This window comes from Eulemur rufifrons, chromosome 2 (genome assembly GCF_041146395.1).
Source record: "Eulemur rufifrons isolate Redbay chromosome 2, OSU_ERuf_1, whole genome shotgun sequence".
Taxonomy (NCBI): Eukaryota; Metazoa; Chordata; class Mammalia; order Primates; family Lemuridae; genus Eulemur; species Eulemur rufifrons.
Window position 1 is genome coordinate 14,990,801 of NC_090984.1, and position 18,173 is coordinate 15,008,973.

General features: G+C 47.0%; 1 protein-coding gene across 1 annotated transcript in view; it reads left to right on the forward strand.

Moving 5' to 3' along the window:
- Window positions 1-5,757: 5,757 nt before the first annotated feature.
- RFX2 (regulatory factor X2) overlaps window positions 5,758-18,173 on the forward strand; it is a 79,575-nt gene continuing 67,159 nt past the window's right edge. The window contains exon 1 of the mRNA XM_069496937.1: window positions 5,758-5,877. The gene's annotated coding sequence lies outside the window, so the exon portion shown is untranslated. The remainder of the gene's footprint in view (window positions 5,878-18,173) is intronic.

Genomic DNA, 18,173 nt, shown 5'->3' on the forward strand with positions numbered 1-18,173 from the left:
GCCATTCTAGTATTCACGCTGACTGTCCACGGTGCTGTGGGCTTCCTGGCTTGTTCTTTCCTTGTCAGTGTGCAGTTTAAATATTTTTGCTTGATTTTTATTTTATATTTTAGTAGGAAAATATCCTTTCATTTTATCATGGCTTTGGGCTTTTCTGGTAAAAAAAAAAAAATGATTGAAGAAGTAACATTTGAGCTTGGTAAACACACGCAAAGACATATGCACATACAGACAGACTCCACAGCACGAAAGGATTTTCAATGAAAGGTTAAGCCTTCCTTCTGCTGTCGGGTAGACTCTCGGTTTATTATTTTTCCAGAAATATTCTCTCCATATATAAGCACATTGCAAAAGGGCAGAAAGGAGACGTGGTAGGGGATAGAGGTTCAGCACTTGGGTTTTAGAGCCATTTATCGTCTAGGTTCAAATCCCAGCTTTGCAGTTTATCAGCTAGCTCTGTAAGTGTGCACAAGTGACCGGACCCTTCTGTGTACCCCAAAGTGGTGGGCAGCCTCTAAGAGGGCCCCCACAACCCTCACTTCCTCACACGTACCCTCTGTCATCCCATCCCCTTGAATGTGGGCTGGACTCACTGACTGGCTTCTTGCAGATAAGCCAGAAGCGATCGACTGTCACTACTGAGATTAGGTTATAAAAAGACTGGTTTCTGTCTTGAGTGCATGTGGGAAGCCAGCTGCCAGGTCCCTGCTGCCATGTCATGAGGACACTCAAGCAGCTTGTTGAAAAGCCTACGTGGCAAGTAACTGAAATCTCCAACCCATAGCTCCTGGGGAACTGAAGCCTGCCAACAACCATGTGAATGAGCTTAGAAGTGAATCCTCCCCTGGGGCGGGGGGCGGGGGGGGGGGGGGAGTTGATACAAGGTGTGTAAGTTTTAGGTATGCAAGATGCATCAGTTCCAGAGATCTGCTGTACAACATTGGGCCTACAATTAACACTGTACTGTGTACATAAAAATTGGTTAAGCGGGTACATCCATATTCTGTGGGAAGGAAGGAGGGAGGGAGGGAGGGAGGGAGGAAGGAAGCTGGGTGTGGTGGTTTCTGTGCTCCACTTAGGAGGCTGAAGTGGGAGGATAACTTAAGACCAGAAGTTCAAGATCAGCCTGGGCAATATAGAGAAACCTCATCTCTCAAATGTAGAAGAAGAAGAAGAAGCAGGCAGAGGAGGAGGACGAAGAAGGGAGGGAGGGAGAATCTTCCTCAGCGGAGCCTTCAGATGAGACTGCAGCCCCAGCTGACAGTTTGGTCACAACCTATGAGAGATCTTGAGGTCCCTAGAATTGCACCCCTGCACTGTAGCCTGGGAGACATTGTCTTCATTTGATCACAGAGCCCTTCCTTCATGGAGAGTCTGGCTGTAGTCAGTAAGACTGTAGTTCTGCAAAGGGTCACAGGGACTCAGTCCCAACCTGGCTTCTTCCAAACCTACTGGTTGAAACAGCTTGAGTGACCGACCATCCCATTTGCCTAGGACTGAGGGGGGTGGAGACATGAAACTTTGGGGGGATTTTTAAGGGCATTAAAAATTATTATTCAGATATAATTCGCATAACACAAATGTCACCATTTTAAAATATATAATTCAGTGGTTTTAAGTTTATCTAAAATATTGTGCAGCCATCACCACTATCTAGTTCCAGAACATTTTCAATACCCTCGAAGAAAATGCTATCCCATTAGCAGTCACTTCCTGTTCTACACTTACCCCAGCCCTTGGGAACCACGAATCCACTTTCTGTCTCTGTGGATTTGCCCATTCTGGACATTTCATATAAGCAGAATCATAGGTTGGGCACAGTGGTGCACACCTGTAATCCCAGCTACCTACCGGGGAGGCTGAGGCAGGAGGATTAGCTGAGAGCAGGAATTCCAGACTGTAGCGTGCTGAAATCATGCCTGTGAATAGCCACTGCCCTCCAGCCTGAGCAACACAGAGAGATCCCGTCTCTTAAACATAAATAAATGGATAAAATTTTAAAAATAAATAAATAGAATCATAGACTAGGTAGCCTTTTGTGGCTGGTTTCTCTTGGTGAGCATGATGTGTTTAAGGTTTATCCGTGTTGTATCCTATGTTAGTATTTCATCCTTTTCATGGCCAAGTAATATTTCTTTGTGCAAATATATCACATTTTGTTTACCCATTCATCCATGGATAGACATTGGAATCATTTCCACTTTTTCACTATTATGAGAAATGCTGTTATGAACAGTAATGCAAGTTTTTTTTTTTTTTTTTTTTTTTTTTTTTTGAGACAGAGTCTTGCTCTGTTGCCTGTGCTAGAGTGCCATGGCATCAGCCTAGGTCACAGCAACCTCAGACTCCTGGGCTCAAGCAATCCTCCTGCCTCAGCCTCCCAACTAGCTGGGACTACAGACATGCACCACCAAGCCCAGCTAATTTTTTCTGTATATTTTTAGTTGTCCATATAATTTCTTTCTATTTTTAGTAGAGATGGGGTCTCGCTCTTGCTTGGGCTGGTCTCGAACTCCTGAGCTCAAACGATCTACCCGCCTTGGTCTCCCAGAGTGCTAGGATTACAGATATGAGCCACTGCGCCTGGCCTTAATTTCTTTTCTATTTTCAGTAGAGACGGGGGTCTCGCTCTTGCTCAGGCTGGTCTCGAACTCCTGACCTTGAGCGATCCTCCCACCTCGGCCTCCCAGAGTGCTATGATTACAGGTGTGAGCCACCACGCCCAGCCCTAATGCAAGTTCTTGTGTAGACATATATTTTCAATTCCTTTGGGTGTATACCTAGGAATGTAATTGCTGGGTCTCATGGTAATTTTACTTTTTTGAGGAACTGGGACTTTCAGGGTTGTTTTTGGGTTTGTTTGTTTGTTTGTGGCAGGGTCTTGCTCTGTTGCCCAGGCTGGAGTGCAGTGGCTTCATCACAGATCACTACAACCTCAAACTCGTGGGCTCAAGCAATCCTCCTGCCTCAGCCTCCCGAGTAGCTGGCACTACAGGCACCACCACCACACCCGACTAATTTTTCCATTTTTTTGTAGAGACATGGTCTCTCTCTTGCTCAGGCTGGTCTTGAACTCCTGACCTCAAGCGATCCTCCCACCCCAGCCTCCCAGAGTGCTGGGATTAGAGGCATGAGCCACCACCCCCAGCTAAGACTTTCAGTTTGAAAAGCTGCAAAAGTCGCAAGGAAACTGGGGTGAGCTGGCCACCCTATGAATGATTCATTCTTGGGGTCACTTGCCTGTGAACCTTAGGTATGAGCACCAAGCAAGCAAGATGTGGCCTTGCCTCCACCTCTACTCCCTTTTTCCACACCTGCAGCTTCCTCTACTGTAGACCTTAGCTCTGCTGTCTTCCCTCCAAGCTATGCCCAACAAGGTCCTCCAAAGACGATCCTCTAAAATGGCTCGAGTAGCTTCCTTAAGCAGCAAAGCTTTCTCTCTGGAATGGACCAGAGCAGAGTCCACTAGGGGGAAATATCAGCCTCTCCTCCATCCATTTGGGATCTGAGGTTCACCTCTCTCCTCCCCGTCTGCGCAGGGTATCCTGTGTCAGCAGGAATGTGGTACTTCTTTGACTTTACTTGGGCCACAGTAGAAGTACTTGGAAGCTACCAGTGATCTTCGTGAAAGGGACTTCAGGGGCACACCTGGGCTCTAATAAGATCCCATAAGAGCAGGAAGCACACAATGCTGAATTGATGCCTGTCACCTGCTGGAAACCACAGGACAAGAGGTCGGCCATGCCTAAGGACCTGCTTTTGGTTTCTCTAACATGACTTCCCACCCCCAAAGATTTTGGATTCAAAATTGTCTTACCTTGTTCCTCATTATTCCAACCTTGGCTCAAATGTCAACTTCTCAGAGAGGTTCCGGGTGACCAACTCTTCCCACTTTGTCTGGGAATTTCCCAGTTTTAGCAACGAAATTCCCTGTCCTGGGAAACCCCTCAGGCTTGGGCCAAGCAGGATGGTTGGTCACCCTAGAGAGGTCATCCCTGGCTGCTCTAAGATAAGCCCCACCTACTCTTCCCCTAAGTCACTACTAACTCACCTTTACTATTGGTGTAGGGATTGTATCAATTTTACATTTACCTGTGTCTCTAGCACCTAGAAAATAGTAGGCACTCAACAAATATTTTTGTCTAAATTAATAATTGAACAAAAGAGACTGGTTACTTTGGACTGCTGACGCTTAAGACTACCTTACACAAAAATCTGCCAGAAGCAACCTGTTAGAAGATGGTGAGATCAATTTAGCAAATCACTACCAACATTTTAATTTAAATGAAAGAGAATGGAAAACATCAGAATGCATTACTTGAAGTATCATTTCAGGAAAATTTGGTTTAGTTATAGATGTATTTCTAGGGACTGGACCTCTGGGTAAAATGTATTTCCTGTGACATATTGTAGTCTAAAGTGTTTGAAAACCACCCCTCTATTGGTCAAGAGCCGGAACTTTGGCACTAGACTGCTGGGGTTCCTCCAATCCCTCACAAGCTGTTTGACACCGGGCACACATACTCATTCTCTCCGGGCCTCAGTTTCCTGATCTGTAAAATGGGCACAATGCCTCACGTCTTTCTCAAGACGTGATTGTAAGATTTAATGAGTTAGCACTATAAAAACACTTAGGTTGCTTTCTGGCAGATATTATAAGAACTATTTAATCAACTCTTACTAAGTTGCCCTTGCGGTCTCTTCTCAGAACAAGCCTTTTACTCCTACCGTTCCAGTACCTTCCCTCAAAGAACTATATATGCTTATTTATGTGTTCTGTTTATTGTTAATATTCTCTCACCAGAATAAAAGCTCTATGAGGGTCTGGCTGTTTCTATTATACTCTGAATCTACCACCTTAAGAAGGAGGGAGAAGTATGGCAAACATTTTCTATCAAGGAACATACAGTGGATATTTTAGGCTTTGCATGTGTGTTGCTGTATTTCTCCAACAACTCAACTCTCCATGACTCAACTCCTGCAGCGTAAAGCAGCCTCCCACCCTGCACAAAGGAATGGGCCGTGGCTGTGTTCCAAGAAAACTTTATTTACACACACAAGCAGACAAAATTGGATCCGCAAGGCCACAGTTTGCCAACCTTTAGTTGAAAATACTGGACTCGAGAAAATAAAACTGAGTCTCCTATCGTTTTCACACTTCATAAAAAAGTCTTCCGTGGATTATTTCTTTGAACCATGTAAATAAATATTTTTAAAATTCTCAGCTCGTGGGCCATGGAAAACAGATAGTATTTCGGAGTTTGCCGACCCCCTGACCAGACTGTGCCCTACACGTCCAGCATTCCGCCTGTAGACTAGACGAAGACCCCCGAATCCCATAAAATTGGGGACCCCGGCCCCCCACTTCCCGACGTGCCCGAGATCCCCCGGCCCGCGCGAACCTCCCCTCCGCCAACCCTCCGAGCCGCGCGCGCCTCCCGCCAGGCCCCACCCTCCTTCGCGGCGATTGGCCGGGGCTCTCCGCCGTTCTCGCCGGGGAACGACCCCCTCTGACAGGCACCGCGGAGCAGCCAATGGAACGCCGCAGGGTCTCGCGCCCCACCCTCCCCGCGCCCGTTGGAGGCGGGCGTGGGCGGGCCGTTGAAGGGGTGGAGCGTGGAGCCTGGTAACCGTTGCCGATAACAACGCCCCGCCCCGTCGCGGCGGGCGGGCAGGCAGGCAGGCGGCGCGAGGCCGGCGGGCGGGCGGGCGGCGGGAGCCGGAGGAGGAGCGGCCGCCGCCGCCACCGCCGCCGCCATAGAGACTGTAGCCGTGGAGACTGTTACTTACCAACGGGGACCAACACGCAGCAGCAGCCGCCGCCGCCGCCGCCGCCGCCGCGGGAGCCGCTGCCCGAACTCCTGGCCGGAACTCCAGGTGACCGATGCGACCGTCCCGGGCCCGGCCCGGTCGGGGAGTGCGGGGGCCGGCGGGGACCCGGCTTGCTCGCAGGGTCGGGAAGCGCGACCCCGCCGATCACCCCCAAACGTCCGGGTCGGCGCGCCTGCGGGACCCGCCTCCGCACCCCCGATCCCGCACGCGCGGCTGAGTTTGGGGGGCCCCTGGTGACGCCCCCTCGTTCCTTTTTAACCGAACTCGGGGAGGTGGGGACCGGTTCCCTCACTTCAGACAAAACTTCCTGAGGTTGGGGCGTCCGGGGACCCCTTTCTCATGCTTACTTGCAAACTCGCCGAATTAGGGGCGCCCCAGGAACCCGTCTCTAACTCCTCAAACTCCCTGAACTGGGGGCTCCCGGGGACCCTCTGCTCACTTTCATTCCGCAGATCTCCGAGTTGGGGGCGCCCGGGGATCCGTGTCTTACTCATACCCTCAAACTCCCTGAACTGGGGGCACCCGAGGACCGTCTTCTCACTTTCACTCCCAAATCCCTGAACTGGGGGTGCCTGGGAACGCTTTTCTCACTTTTACTCCCCATGTCCCCCAAATTGGGGCACTCTGGGGGCCCTTCTCAGTCAGCCGCAAACTCCCTGAATTGGGGGGTAGCCTCAAAGACTCCCTTCTCATTTTTACCCCCAAATTCCTGGATTTGGGTTGTCCTGGGACCCCACTTTCATTTTACTCCCAGGCATACTGAGTTTGGGGGCGCCCTGCACCTCCAGAGTCGGTGCGTTTGTCCTGAGGAGAACCCTTGTCATGTTTTTTGCCCCAAACTTCCCCAGGGGGACCCATTTCTCACTTTTTCACCCCAAATCGCATTTAGGGCTCCTCAGACACCCCCCCATCTTCCTTTGAACCCCACATTCCTGAGTTTGGGGGCTCGCGGGTCCCCCAGCCCTTCCACGCCCCACAGAAAGCCCCTGCGCACAGCCTATTTTAGGATTGATCTGGACTGGAGGAAAGTTTCACCAGCGGGTGGTGGTTTTGGTTTTTGTCCCCACCCCCCAATTTATTAATGTATTATTTTGTTAAAGAGCCCAAACGGCTCGGTGGCATTTTCTCCTGAGGTTGTGCGAGTGCGTGTGTGTCTGTGCATTTAAGCCCCACCTCCTGCCCCCCCCCCACACCCCCCCCCAAGAAAGCGCCTTCTGGTCTCTTCCTTGTCCCTCGCTCGGAGAAGCCACCGCGCTCCCCCGCCACCAGCCTGCGGCTCCGTTTCTGTTGGTTTTTCTCGCTGCTCCGCTAGGGAAGTTGGGTTTCCCCGATGCCGGTGGCTATTTCTAGGGGTCCCCAACTGTCCCGGCCATTCCGCCGGCAGCGGGAGCGGTTTGTCTTCCTACGTTAACTTCCCGGTTGCCCCGCAGGACTGGGGAAGGGACAGAGAGGGCGGGGTGCGACTCCAGGGCTGGCTGCCTTTCCCCACAGACCTCCTTCCTGCTTTGGGGTGTTGTTACTATGGCCCCCACTCCCCAGCTGTTTCTTGCTTTGTACTGTCACTTTGATGAGTATTTTTCCCCCTCCCAAAATATCAAACCTTGTTGTACAAGGTTCATTCTCAGTTTCAGCTAAGAGCTCCCCAACAAAATAATAATGATGGCACAAAATACCACCAACAAAAAAACTTTTTTTAATTTTTTTGGCTTGTATATGTTTTCATCTTTTTTTGTTTGTTTGTTTTAGTTAGCTATTTTTTTAGAGATGGGGTCTCCCTATGTTGCCCAGGCCGGACTCCAACTCCCCGGGCTCGAGTGATCCTCCTGCCTCAGCCTCCCCAGTAGCTGGGGCTACAGGTGCCTGCACCACCAGCTCTTATCTGTTTACTTCATGTTCAGAAACATTATTTGTTTGCTTATATAAAGATCTTTACTTGCCCTCTGCCCTTCTAGGGGGTGGGAGGGCCTGGGTAGGAGTACCTGTTCTTTTTCCCACTCAAGTTTAAAAACTTGAACTGACTCTAAAATAACCCGGGAAATGACAAGTCACCTACTCTGACCAGAGAAGTAAGAGTTTATGGTAAGCCCCACCACAGGAGAAGAATTTAATGTCTTTAAAATCACTAGCGTTCCTTCATCAACAGGCTTCGTAAAGTATTGGAGGGGACTTACAATATACGATGGAGGGTGGCTGGTTCTGTGACTGTGATATTTCAACTGATTTGGGTCAGGAATGAGTTCAGAATTCATTTGCCCCTGTAGTAAAAGCAATACTGTATTTTCATTTATCAATGAAATTCTTTGAAATTCAATGATACTTGCTTTCTGGGTGAAGGGCACATATTATCTTAATATATGGTTGTAGTGATTTTATTTGTCTTTTAACAGTGTTTACTATTGAAGAATTATTTAGGATGGTTCTATTCAACAGAAATGCAAGTGCTTGAGAATTGTTTATTTGGGTCTTATTCCTTAGATCTAATTTTTTAAGATTCATATCAGAGTTACAATTAACTAATAGTAATATTAAATTGATTTAGCTTTAATTAATATAATCTAGTCAAAATTTTGAATGTACTTTGAGGTTTTTATAGTAACTAGTGATTGTTTTGCTTGTAAAATTCTAGTGCTGGAAGGAGCCACATCTTATATTTGGTTCTTTTTAATTAATTGAAGGTTGACTAGTTATTTAACACATTAACTACCACATGAGTTCTATTTAATTCATGATAGTTTTGAGCCCGGGGCCACGTGAAGCATATGTAACTCACACGTCTCTTCACCTTGGGAGCTGCATGAACTGTTTTTCAAGTTGCATATGACTAGTGCACAGAAAACAAAAATGACAAATTTTTCATCCAATTAGAAAGCACCATTTTATTTTCAAAGTTTTTATTCTATTTTCATAATAAAACACTGTGGTCCCAAGGAAAAACAATTTTTTTTTCTAGTTGTGGCCGTCAATGTGTTAAATGGCAAGCAGCTCCTTTGCAAACCATGTTCTCTTAGACATATGCCTGACATGGGGTGAATTCTTATTTTGCTGAATGGGTAGATTGATGGACAGATGGAATATACGCTGGAAATTAGAGAAAAAATTGAAAACCACCTACTTACTTCTTGGAAACCCCAAGATCTGCAAAGGAATTCTTACAGGAAAAAGAAAAACAGAGGGAAACCCAAAATAAAGGGGGGTGAATGGGATATGGTGGGTGAAGGAGGAGGGAAGACGATCTGAGGGTCTAGAGGAAATTCGTGCCTGGAGGGCTCCAGCTGGCTTTGGATTCAAGATTTTCCCTGCAGAAAAAGTCTGTCCAGCTGCCTGCCGGGCACATGCAGGTGGACTCTGACATGCAACTTAGACTCAAGGTGGCCAAGCTGACCTTGCCGTAATCCCCCAAATCTACTCCTCTCAGAGTACCCACCTCTCTGCTCCATAGTACTTCAGCCCTGCTGGTCTCTGGAAGTTTCTCACACTCTGCGTGGACAACTCTTTGTCCAGGTATTTGGACAGCTCACTCCTCCACTTCCTTCAGGCCTTTTCTCAAATGTCACCAGGTCACCCACTTGAAAATGGGTGCTCTTAGCCTCCGTCCCTGCTCTCTTTGTCTTCTTAGCATTTATCTCTATCCAACACGCCATGCGTTCTCTGTACTCATTTTATGATTGCTGTCCAGTTTGTTAGAATGTCAGCTCGGTGAGGGGAGGAAGTTCTATCTGTTTTATGAACCTCTGTGTCCCCGGGACTGAACATAATTCTGGCACCCCGTAAATATGTGTGAAACCAATAAACAAATGGTTTCCTTGACACCTCTGGGGAAAGCATATGTGGAATTAAGAGTTACTTGTTACTTACTGCATATTGGCAACTCTGAGACTCTGTAGAGCTCAAACTGGATCATGGGGGCAGAGAGAAGAGAAAAGGAAAAATTGTGAGGCGCAGCACTGGATGTTGTAGACAAGGGCCTCGGGGCATGGCAAGGAAGGGGTTAAATTGTGGCATCACCATTTATTAGCTTAGTGGCTCTGGGGCAAGGTTTGGATCTCTGAAATCCATAATAATGGCCTGTATGGTTGCTGTATCAGAAATAATTTCTACAAGCTATTTTTTTTTTTGAGATGGAGTCTCGCCATGTTGCCTGGTTTCAAACTCCTGGCCTCTATAGCGATCCTCCTGCCTTAGCCTCCAGAGTAGCGCCACAGTGCCTGGCTACTGTAAATGATCTAGCACAGGGCCTACCACCTAAAAGGTGCTCAACAAAGTCTGTTATTATTATTATCATTATTGTTGGAGTGAAGCAAACAGGTATTAAGAGTAAGTGGCCTGGGATTATCACATTTTTATTGTGGTTTTCTGACTGGTGCTACATGTTAAGGAGACATTCAGTGAGGATGTCTGGCTTGATTGAGTGGGTGAGCCTTATGCTGTCTGTTTCAGGGTAGAACATGCCCTTAAATTAATATAGAAATTCACTGGTACAAATATTTCATTCTGCAAACCTGAGTGCCTGGCAAAAGCAAAAACAAGAAAAGTATCTTGAAGTCCTATATCTTGATTGTGGAGTTGGCCCATCTGAAATTACTCTCCAAACCTCACACTTACTGATGGGTTTTGGGGAGTGGCCAGTTCTACAGGCAGAACTTACAGATGAGAACATTTTAAAACTGGTTTCCCCTCTCTGTTATCACTGGCTCTTGGATGCCAACCCGGTCGAAGGCTGGAAATCTGCCATTTGGAGCCGAGGGCTGGCCTGGTCTTCGTGCCAGGACTTGAGTCGGGCCCTTAGGAGCAGACAGCCCAACCTTGCTACACCTCCGCTGTTTTTTCCTGAAAGTGCATTCCTGTTTTATGATACATAGGTCTTGCATGTTTTAAAACCGTGCTTTATGCCCTGGCAATTTCTCATTCTTATTTTTAATGTTTGTGAATTCTGCGACTTTCCGAAAAATGTAGTTGATTTGCTGCTACATAAAGCAAGTGGATTTGGGATGTCGTGAATCAGTTTACACCTGCCATACTTCATGTTTTAAAATGGGAGAAAAATTATAAGGCCATTGAAAATGTGCAGAATGTACATGTAATGGCCGAATATAGTGATTATTTGTTGTTTATTGTGTAATGTAGCTATATACAGTATGTGCTATATACGGTAAGCCTGTCTCTACTAAGATCTCTGCAGTTATTTTGAGCTTGTGTGTGTGTGTTTGAGAACAGGGTGGGGGGTAATTCATAAGAGACTTCTTACATGTGAACTTGATCCAAAATTTGAACAGTAGAGACGCAAAACAAGGCAGTGTGAAATTGACTGGGCTTCCGGCATCCAGCAAAGTTCTCAAGGAGGTGGGGCAGAGAAGCAGGGGCAGTCCCCAGGGCCTCGGAGGCCATGGGGGAAGAGTTTGGATGCTTTTTTAAGTATCAACTGGATTGCTGGTAGATTTCACCTCTGCCGGTAGCTGTCAGATCCAGAGTGCCCAGCCATTTACTGGAAGACCTGCTTTCCAGACCTCTGACATTTGTTCATCACGAATTCATTCATTCATTCATTCATTGCCCTCTTTGAGTCAAGCACTATCATATGTGGTTACAAAGATCAAAGACCAACAGGCAGTCATTATCAAACAGGGGCTGTGCCAGATGTCTCTACAGGGCACAGAGGGTGCCCAAAGCAGGGAGGCCAGCTCTGCCTGGTGGGGCCAGGAAAGGTCTGAAAAGAGGACCCACGTTTTGAGAGCTTGAGCTGCATCTCGAGAGTGGTGGGAAAGTGGGGGTGTGGCTGTGTTTGCAAGAATCTGCAAGCACTTCCTGGTGGCTGAGTCAGGGTCCAAGGGAGAGTAGGCTACAGAGGGGAGCCAGGGGCGCGATTTAGAGGGCCTTGGTCTAAGCAGATGTCAGCAAACTATACCTACAGGCCAAATCCAGCCTGTGGCCTGTTTTTGTAAGTAAAGTTTTATTGGCACACAGCCATGCTCATTTCATTTACGTGTTGTCTGTCCCTGGCTGCTTTTGCATGGCCGTGAGTATTTGCATGGCTGAGTATTTGCAGAGCAGAAACAGAATGTGGCCCACAAAGCCTAAAATGTTATATTTACTATCTGGCCCTTTACAGGAAAATTTGCCAAGCCCTGGCTAGGCGTGTGGAGCTTGTCTCTCTAGTGCTGGGCCCAGAGGCTTGTGGTGGTGCAGCTCTGTGATCAGACAGGCTTCTAGTAGATCCACTGGAAAGCTTGGAGTCTGGAGGGAGGAAATGCAGAAAGATTACTGTAGCCATCGTCTAGGGGAAGGTGCCAAGGGCCTGCGCTAAAGCAACAATGCGAGAGTGGTGGGGAAGACCCAGCTTCAAGGGTCTCAGGGGCTTCATGGGACCTGAACACTCACTGTGGGATGAAGGGTTGGGAAGAGCTAAGGGTGGTTCCCAGGTGTCTGACTTTAGGGATTGGGCAGAACATGGCACTTCAGTGACTCAGGGAACAAGGAAGAAGCTGGTTTGGGGGTAAGGGGGTACTGAGTCCAGCTGTGTGCTTGGTGAGTTTAAGACATCTGTGGGACATCAAGTGGGGCAGCTGAGTTTCAGGGTCTCAAGCTGAAGGGCAGTTAGAGGTCAAGGTTTAGGCACTGCCAGCATATAATTGGTCATTTCAGCCATGGGCATGGATGAGGTCATCCAAGAAGAGGGTGGAGAGTGGGAAAAGAAGGCCAAGGACAGAGCCATTGAAATTCAAGGAGCAGGAAGCCAAGGAGGTGTCAACAGAGGAAAGTTGTTTTGTTTTGGGTTTTAATTGTGATAAAACATATACAACATAAAATTTCCATTTTAACCATGTTTAAGTGTACAGTTCAGTGGCGCTAAGTGCGTTCGCACTGTTGTGCAGCCATCACTCCCTCCATCTCCAGGACTCTTTTCATCTTCCCAAAGCTCTTTCCCCATGACAGGCTATCTCCGCCTCCCCCACCCATGGCACCCACCATGCTACTTTCTGTCTCTGCGAATCTGATGGCTCTGCCTAATATAATTGGAACCATGGAGTATTTGTCTTTCTGTGACTGGCTTATTTCACTCAGCACAATGTCTTCAAGGTTCATGCATGTTGTAGCACAGATCAGAATTTCCTTCCTTTTTAAGACTGAAGAATATTCCATTGCATAGATATGCCATGTTGTGTTTATCCATCCATCCATGGATGAACACTTGGGTTGCCTCCACCTTTTGGCTATTTTGAATCATGCTGAACAGAGGAAGTTTTGAAGGGATTCTTAGGTGGAGGGAGAACCTGAACCAGAGGCTCAGAAGGCAAAAGAGGAGATGACTTCAGGGACAGCACCCGAAGAGATCTGATAAAGACCAGAAAGATTAGACTTGGACAAGTTCCACGGGAAAAAGGATTCTGTCCCCACAAAAAGGCAGCAGGTTTGACTCATGAGCGCCTGTCTCCCCAGAAAACTGTTGAAATCAAACCAATGATATAGAAGTCCATTCCTAAAGTCACAACAGCACTTAATTATGCTAATTTTTTTTTTAAATGCAAACTGTTTATCTTTTAGAAACAGTGCCATGTTTCCAAGGATACATTTCTGTCCAAAAGGTGATCTGTGGGGTAAGGCTTTGGAAGCAGTTTCCAAAAAAATTCCAACCCACAAAAATGTGTTCCTGCTCCACCCGGGCCAGTGGGAACCCAAAGCAAACACCAGAAAGGGCTTTTCCCCACCTCTCGCGAGTTCTCAGAATACGTACAGACAGATGTAGCCTGCTTTGAGAGAAAATATATTTGGAATTCCAGACCCACTGAAAACAGATTGAAGGATGTGTTTCTGATTTTAAAAAGAATTCTTCCTAGAAATGGAAATTTCATTAAAAAAAAAAAGAATTCTTTGCCTTCTAGAAGAATTCACCTTCATAGGGGTTTCTTTCTGTAAGGAGCTCTCTGGGGTCTTTATCCATTCATTCAGCAAATATTTGTGTGCCCAAAATAGCAACCATCTGAGAAGCTTATAATTAGTTAACTATTTGGGTGTATTAATATATCACCATGTGGAAAGTTAAGAGGTGAGAAGACACTAGACAAATTTAAAATCGTTAGCAAGCATTGGTAACTGACATTCGGACCCAAAGTTGAAAACAGGAAATATTTCAGGAGCAAACCGATTGTGTAAATCCTGATATGGTTATATCCTTGAAATGACAAACAGGGGTGACAGAAAGAATTTCTGGGAGCCCTGTGGGATTCGGTTAATCGCTAGCCTTAGCTCCCAACTGGGCGTGCGTTTAACTGGTGAACGTGCTCCCTGGGGAGACTCAGCGTGCAGAAGAAAAGACCCATCAACTGGCAAGTGTCTAATTTCACACCCTGCAGGATGGTGGGCTGAGCAGCGTGGTGCCCCCCACCTGGACTTCCGGTCAGGAAACTTCCGGCTTCCTCTCATTTGCATTGTCCTGAAGAAGCCTGGCTTTGCTCCTCCTTCTTCCTGCTCCAGTGGCCACTGGAGTCTTTGTCCTTCTTCTTGCTGGGAGGAGCCCGCCTCTCCTGTTCTAGGGGGAATAATTCTGTCCCCTAACGATGAGGGCGCTCCATAATCACTTCCGTGTCCTCATGCACGGACCTGGGGTTCCTTCCTCTCACCAGTCCTACTTATCTCCTTCCACCGCCTTGCCACGGCTCTTCTGGGTTATTGATACATCAGGAGGAACGGATGGGGCTTTCTCTCTGCTGTCGTTAGCCAAACCGGTGAACCAGCCCCTCCCCTTTGTCATAACCACCTTGAACTTAGCCCCACATTCAAGACTCATCTGGACCAGCTCCATCTCCCTTTCCATGGCCTCACCTTTCACTGCTCCGAATGGGCCTGCCAGACCTTAAACAAGTGCTTTCCTATCCCCTCTCTCTGGAATGTCATGTCTCTGAATGAAAAGCCTACTCTTCTCTCAAGACCCTTCCGCACTGCTCTCTCACCATGGAACCCTGAGATTGTCATTGGTGAGTTCAGTTGGAAAATGTAAGAGTGGACCTGGGTGGCTCCACCACTGCAAGGTTGACATCTGGGGCCAGATTATTCTTGGTGGTGGAAGCTGTTCCGTGCACGGGAGGGTGTTGAGCCACGTCCCTGGCCTCTGCCTGCCAAAAGCACACTCCCTTCCCCCAAGTCGTGACAACCCTGTCTTCAGACATCCACCGGACAAATCAGCCAGAAGTGACAAGGACTGCAAGTGAATTGCCACAGCACCTGGATTTAGGAGCACAAGGCCTCTGCGACAGGTGGTAGGATGTGTCTCATTTCCTGTTCTCTGTTGTGACAAGGTCCCGGTGGTTGGAGACTGCTACCCCTGCCACACTTCCCACGGGCCATTGTACGTAGGGCTTCATATTTAATATATGAGCGAGTAAAACACGTGAGCCCGGGTTCTCTTCAGCATGACGAGGCCTACACCAAGTGATGGTAGCCTTCGGTTTTAACAAAAAACAAAAATCATGAAACCTTGTCTGAAATCCAATAGCCTTCAAACCTCCATGTTTTTGATTTGGTCTCCGTTAACATTCCAGCCCTTTCAATATATAGTTTTCCTTTAGCAAATCCTAAAAGAAATTTTAATCAAAGACCCCTACTGTTAATTGACTTCCCTTTTTGCCCACTCAAAATTGTAAGTCAAGTTCTTTTCCAGAAAGTTCAGAGGGGTCTCGGGGAGAGGGGGTAATCTTATAACCGAACTGCTGCTGGGTCTCGTGGCTAGAAGCTGAGTACAAAGTAGAGATTATGAAATGTCTAAGTCTGTGTCTAAGCCAACTGCAATGGCTGGATTTGTCTCTTGTTTTGCTCTGGAACTTTTCAAGGGTTTCACTCCATCAAAAAGTCAGTTTGGAACAAGTTTTGTGCCTATTAGAATTGTTTCATCAACAAAACGTTGAACAAATGAATTCTCCTCTTTGCTCTGAGGAAAAGCAAGGTTATAGGGCAAGTTGTCTGTATTTAACCCTTAACCTTTGCTGGTATACAAGCAGTTTGGGAAAGATTTGAAAGCTCCAGAGACTGCTGGGCCACCCCAAGGATTCAGCCCTGGGCCCTGAGCTGTGGGGGAGGAAGTAGTTACAGAGAATGAAATTTACTCACTTTGTAGACTAATGCTTCTAACCTGGCTCCCTTCCTTGGCCATTTCCCCAGCTTTTTCTCCCACAAATCCAGGAGTGTTTCTCTCTGGGCAAAGGGCTACAACATATAATCCTCTTCCTTTCTAGACCTTTTTGAGGCCTTCTGAAGTAGGCTGAAGAGAAAGTCTCACGTGGGTGCTAAGATATCTTTAACCCCTCTATAACACTCCTGCCCTCGCTCCATGTAAGTAAATGTTAGTGTCACAGGGCCAGAATGTGGCAAATCCAACCAGGAGGTGCTGAGTCAAGGTCATTGCCAAGGCTTCAGTGGCCTCGGACGGAAACGCGTCTCACTGAAGTCTCTCCCCATCTTGCAGCTTCTTTAGAGGTGATATTATCAGCCGGGCACCCACTGTACTGCCATGCCACAGGGACAGTCCCCATTTCTGAGTTCCACCAAGGAGTCACACATTTCAAGTAAGACTGGTAACAATTCTCATCAGGAAGAGAGGTCATTTTTAATGAAAGTCAAAATATAAACCGCTTAGAGAGGCTGAGATAAACTTCATGAATAGCAAAGTTCCCTGATTCTAATATTTCCAAATAGAAACTCTGAAACAATTGTACATTCAGTTGTGTGGTTACAAAGCTCTTGGATAAAATAATGTGCCATCGTTCATCAAGCCGTTCATCTTCTCTGATCCATAAAAAATCGTCCGATGCTATGTGATAACATTTCCAGTTCTTGGATAAGGAAATTGGAGACATTTGGATGGGGAAACCTGATTTACATCAGCAATGATTTCTATGACCCTGAGAGGTTTTCAAGGTAGAGATTATCTCCTGCCATCCTGTGGGAAGGGCTATGCAGTCCAGAAGTTCTGACCAATGCTTGTTGAATAAGCAAACTCTTCCGTTTGTAATTCAGACTGAAAAAGGAGGATTTTTTGAGAAAGTCAGAGAGCAGTATATATATTGGCCACAGAATAAAGACGGTGCTGTCATTAGAGAGCAGCCGTAACTTAAAAAGTAGCGACTGTTAGATCACCAGGGTTATTTTTTAAAAATAAAGGGTTGCCATGACATCGCCTGCCAAGCACCTACTATGTGCCTGGCGTTTTATGCATACTACTTCTCATCCTTGCAAACGCCCAGCAGGGTCTGTATATATGGACAGATAATCACGTAATGCTTTAATGGGCATCTCGGTCCCTTGTCTCTCGGACTCTCGCAGAGGATTTGTTTGGTGTTCACTGCTCCTCGCTAGCAGATAAGAGGAAACCTCTACCAAGGGTTTAAGAGATATCTGTGGGGCACATTGTTTGAAATTCAAGGAACCTATCCAACAAGTATTCCTGCAAATTGGCAAAAGTGCCAGTATTTTATCTGAGCAAAGTGCCCTTGTTTTATTCCAGCAGAGAAAGCCCACAGAATGTTTTAGCATTCCAAGAAAGTGGGGGTCCGCAAACATTCTCTGTAGAGGACCAGGTAGTAAGCAAACGTTTTAGGTTGTGCCCGCCAGATGGTCGCTCAGCTCTCTCGTTGTAGCTCAAAAGCAGCTGTAGACAACACACGAACACGTGGGCATGGCCGTGTGCCAATAAAGCTTTATTTCTGGATGCTGAAATGTGAATTTCATATAATTTGCGTGTGTCACAAAATATTTTGATTTGGATTTTTTCCAACCACTTAAAAATGTAAAAACCATTCGTTGGCTCATAGGCCATACATAAACAGGCAAGCAGCTGATTTGACCCGTGGGCCGTAGTTTCTTGTGTCCTGCCCCTTGGGAGGGAGTTGAGGGGCTTTGACTGGCAATCGCAGCCTTTCTCCAAATGGCCCAGGCTGTTGTCCCCTTGACCTGCCCAGTTCCAACCAGCTCAGGCTCTGCCCTTTCCCTGCTCTGCACACCCTCCCGTGTCCACACCTCAGCGTGTTCCCCACCCACCTCCGTGGTAAGGCCCTGCCTGTCCAGAGGATCCGGGTCAGATGATTCCCAGATTGCCCCCGTCTCGTGGTGTATGGTAACCTGTCCCACCTACAGTCTGCATCTGCCACTTTTAGCCACGTAAGGAATTATTTCTGTACACCTCCTTTTCTCTCTCACCCCTTGAGGGTGGAGACCATGGTCAACTACATTTATGGGACACCAAATAGAGGAATTATTTGTCGAATTGACTGGAGTTCTTACTAGATAGAGATCACATCTAGATCTAAAAATCATGTTGGTTACTTTCCAGTAAAATAGGGTCTCAGGATGTTTGG